Here is a 5,206-nt window from a genome sequence, read left to right on the forward strand (position 1 = left end):
ACTGTGATATCAGCAATGATGTTTATGTTCATTCCTGAAAAATTGTCTCTTTGCAAAATTATGAATAATTCTGAAAAGTCTGTAAGAGAATTGACACTCTTAAGGTTGTTTTTTTTCTGCAGCAGAGAAGTATGAGCTATTCTGTTCTACCCRTTTCTTGGCTCCTCTCTCACCTGAAAATCCACCAGCCATGTTTGATAAAAGGTTTTACTGCTGCAAAAAAGTGCTAAAGTCTCATTGACTTCATGTGATTGCATAGATARGTGGAGTGCTGGACTCGAAATGCTGTCCTTTCTCAGAAATATTCACTTTTACAACAATCTTGTGAGAAACCAGTCTGTTCCATGTGCAGCTATGGGTAACATTTTCTTGTGTCTGATGTTTCTGACTTTTTGCAATACATATATATATATATGGATTTGGCCCACTTTCTCAATCTTTAATCCAGAGCAATTTTTTTTTTCTTTTTTCTTTTGTGAAGGCTGATCTTTCCAGGGATTCTTATGATTCTGTGAACTTTTAAACAGACAAAAAAACAAAGACTCAATAACAGATGCTAAATCAAAAGMATCTTGATGGTAACTGTATATGGTTTTGATGCAAAATTACATAATGATTTCATAATAGATTCACATATTTTAAGAGTTTTTGCTATTAGGATCATCTATTTTGAAATGTGATAGACTATAGAACTTCAATATAATATTTAATACTTCATGCTCATCAATTCTCACTGAAAAATAACACATTTACAAGAAAAGATACTCAATATTTGTTTATTTTTAAATTAAAATGATTGATAATTTGCCTCATTTCATAAAAAAATCTAAAGATTAATCATATAGACATATTTTTTAATTATTTTTTCCCCAGGATAAACATCCAACCGACAAATCTTTTAGATAAAGGATGCTGATACATTACAGCTGATCTTGCAGCTGGTGGACCAAATTTGCTGCTTGCATAAGAGAATGTAACCCTGCTGGAGTGAATTAAGCTATGCCTGAGCTACCAAAAACTAGCAACATCAAAAATTAGAGGACTTGTTAAAGAGAGACTTCTAGCTCAAGATACAGATACATGCAGAATTGTGCTGAGTTTTTGCATTAGTATGCCTAAAAATCAGTCTAACTGACCAAAAATAGACTTTTCCAACAAAAAAGAAGAAAAAAAAAAAAAGTGAACTTCAGCTCGAGGTTCCGTGAAAGCTTGTGATTTGGATCCAGCTCTTGGAATTAGGTATGGGATGTATAACACACTATATGGAATTATTCTCCATTATGCTGAATTATAGATTAGCTCATGGAAATCTGTTGAACTGCTTAGTAGAAAAATAAATCTATACACATATGTCAAGATTTAAAACATTTTATTAACACAGCTGCTGTTGCAGATTTCTGAACTCCAGTTCCAGAAATGTTGGTTGTTCTCAGGAATCAAAAATACATAAATCTTTAAGAGCTGTTCGGCAACAGAGATTGGATTATCTCAGCCCTCTTTCATGCTCTGTCCACTGTGGGATGTTCTCAGGGTCATGAGGGTTTATTTTGGCTGGGGAAAGAGGCTGTGTGTAGTCAGGCTGGCTGTCTCCCAGCACTCCCTATCTACAGTGAAAGTGCTCACTAATAGGTTTGAAATAACAATACATTTGTCCTCTGGGGAAGATTAGGTAGAGCTGTGGAAGATTTTTGCTTCTCTCATACAGAAAGTTTTAAACTGGATGGTTTTCAGAAAGGAAGGGATTTTATGACCTTCTTATTGTCTACAGAATGCCAGAAGCTTTTCAAATAAATAGCAACCTGTGTAAAAGAGTGTATGAGCTAAACCGAGCTTTTATTGTGTCCAACAGTCACATTCTCCTTAACTTTCTGTACATAAACTTTCTCACTGCTTTGCTACTAAAAAAAAAAAAAAAAATGTCAGCAAGCAATACTTTGCAAGGAGAAATTTATCTGTTGTATTGAACTGTCTGGAACCCAATTAAATTCAAGTGTGTGTATGTTTCAGGGGAGGATATAAGCAAGGAATCAGGGTTAAGCTTTACAAATTAGAAGTTTTCTTTGTATGCCACAGTTATTTTGGGGGAAAGAAAAAGAAAAATAAAGCCACACTTCTTTTTTATTTCATCATTTTTCTTTTAATACATTTTAATTGACAGAGAATTTGCTGAGGCTGTATTTCAAAGACAAGGGATCTCCTTTTATGGGTCACTGCTAAGCCTTGTTTAAAAAGGAGTTTGTGGCCTGATTGCGTCAGTTCTTCAGAGTCTGGTTGAGGCTCAATTTTCTGCGCTGCTGGGCTCTCCAGGCTTCTGGTGGAGTTTATAAGAAGCAAACACAGACAGCAGTAAAGAAAATTTGACTCTTAAAATATCTCAGATGGGGCTTGGGAAAAATATTCAGAATGCATGTCCACTTTTTAGACCCACTGTCAGGACCTGGATTTGCTGACACAAGAAGGATTTGAATCCATTAAGCACCCTTCTTTTTTCTCCAAATAATGTTTTAATTCAAAGGAAACTGTGAATCGTTTTCAGATGAGATTCAGGGTAGAAGGCCTCTCTGCTCCTGTTYTGGTACAGGAATACAGAAATACTAAATCTACCTCTCAATGGCCTGACCTGTGAACATGGTGCAGTAAATCCCTTAAAGAACATATCCCTGACCCTGGAAATGGTGAATATTTGCTTCCCTGGCACAGAGAGTTGCTGGCACATCCTTGCACCATCAGGCCACAGATCCAAAGGACGTGGCTGCAGAACCACGTTAGCATCTTGTTGCTACTACTAGCCACAGGTTAACCATCAGTCTTGTCAGCTGTGCTTAATTCCGTTTGAGGTTATAAATCAGCCCCCAGAAATGAACTTTGTTCACAAAGTTGTCTGCATATGTGTTAAAAGAGTAACTGCTGACTTGACTGCAGCTTGTTATGCCAGTCTTTCCCCCGGAATCTCAAAGGAATCTCGTCTCGGTCCCCAGCTCTAATCACAAGCTTATGAAATTTAGAGAACGTTTCTGAAATCTCTTCTCTGTGTATTGAATGTCACTACTTCACCACAGAGGTCCCTGATTTATACATCGWTGAAATTTATTATTGTTGTTGTTGTTATAGTGACCTTGTATGAATTTTTGATCCATCATATTGAAAGCCAGATTGCAAAACGCAGTGACAAGTACCCCCTACTGCATAAAAAGTCAAATGTGTTCTTGAAAAGTACAATGTACATAGAATGAGCCTAGGGAATTGATCAGCCCTTTTTGTTGGTATTTGTCATCTAGCAGGTTCAGCCCCTGAAAAGAATTGCATCTTGACTCTAAAACTGGAATTAAAAACACTTGACTTAAAAGCTAGAAGAGCTGTGTGCCTATATTATCACTTTATTTGAAATAGTTACAATTCTCACTTGAATAGTGTATCCACTTTTCATGGTCAACTCTTAAACAATGTGCAAAATCAAGATAGGTTTCAGAGGAAAGCTTTACAGATGACAAATGGATTAAATATGCCTCGTCATGGGATGTTCAAGGTGCCTGATCTATTCAGCTTATAAATAGGGGTAACACAGCCATAGGTTATAAATATGTTTTTTATAAGTGTAAGAAAAAGAATTTGAATAAAAGAGTTTAGCAGACAAAATAAAAATAAGATTGAGTGTGTGTAAGTTGAAGGTAGAGAAATTTGAACTATAAATAAAACTGAGATTTAACAGGAAATGCAATGAACAATGTGTGGGAATGACATGTCAAGGGTTATGTAGGATTTTTCATCACTAGAAATGTTTAAATCAAGGAGTTACCTCAGCACTGGAAGAGGTTGTCAGCAGTAGCCATAGAATCTCCATCTTCAGAGAAATTCGAAATGTGACTGGATATGACCCTGAACAWCCTTATCCAACCCTGAAGTTGTCTCTAACTTGAAAGTTTGTCCTTGTTTTGAGTCAAAGGTGTCCTCCATCAGAGGAAATATCTGTTATTTGAAACTTCATAAAAGTTTTGTCTAGCTCTCCCTCTTCATATGTCAAAGGACTTGTAGTTTGACACAGAAATTATGACCTTCAGAAAAAACAATGACTGAGAAGGAAAGACCAAATACTGTCTTTTATGATACCTCTACCTGGGTGGCTTTTTCCTCTTTTCYTTTCTTCATTGCTTTTCCACCTGAACAGCTCTGACTCACTTGTACTGTCATTTGCTTTCTACACAGCATAAAATTGAAATAAAAGAGCACTAATAAATACCAAAAGAACTACTCAGCTTAGCAAATTGGCTTTACATAAGGTCAAAGAAAAGGCAKTTCTGAAACCCTGTCACTATTTGTTCCTGAACATTAGCAAATAACACTACAAAGGCCTGGGCTTAGACTATTCCTTGACTAACCTGTCTGAGAAGGGCATTAARTAGACATTTGTTCCTCTTCATATTTCCACTCCATTTAAAGACAGTGGCTGCAACTTCTTGTCCAGGTCTTCAGCCTTCCAAATATCCTGAGCAAYTTTCTGGAATGGAAATTTCCCTGTTGCTTCTATCACGCCTGAGGGGTTAAACTGTGAATTGAGGATCTATGTCATGCTGAGTACATGTTCAGAAGTGACAGCATTTGCCTCTGAAACACTCGGTTCAGTGATTGGGGTCTTGTTTTGTAATTTTCCCCTTCTATGTAAGTCCTCAGAAGCCGAGAATAAATAATTAATCTAGAAACATTGCTAGCTGGCCAAAGTTTGTATATTCCCTTTTTGTAAAACTCAAGTACCAACATTACAGGCTCTGAGCAGTTCCAGTGGAACGATCAGCAGRGTATATGACTTTTCTCCCATCCTGTGACTAAGCATAGAACTTTTTGTAACTTGGCGTGCTGGGAGCACACAGGACTGCTTGGCAGTGTGCATTTTTGAGCAGCAGAGGCAGAATGGAAGCAAAGCACTTGAAACRGTCCACTGGTTCCTGGCTGACAGCTCAGGTTTGCTGTAGAAGCCCATTGTCTTCACAGTGTTATAGAGAAAATTTGGAAAGCTTTGTTCTCTGTAGGCATCTCCCAGTGCAACAGAACTGCAAAGAAGCTGAGCTTTAGAGAAGTAACCACTTAGGGTTCTTTTACTAATGATCTCTTTTGTGTTGTTCCATACATTTCAAAAGTCTTCAGTGGGATGAATTAGCCATCTCCAGTATTGCACAGCTGAAATGCATTGAAAGTTTCTACATTAAGAAGA

Source organism: Malurus melanocephalus, unplaced genomic scaffold (assembly GCF_030028575.1).
Source record: "Malurus melanocephalus ecotype Western Australia unplaced genomic scaffold, MMel_1.1 scaffold_55, whole genome shotgun sequence".
NCBI classification, from domain to species: domain Eukaryota; kingdom Metazoa; phylum Chordata; class Aves; order Passeriformes; family Maluridae; genus Malurus; species Malurus melanocephalus.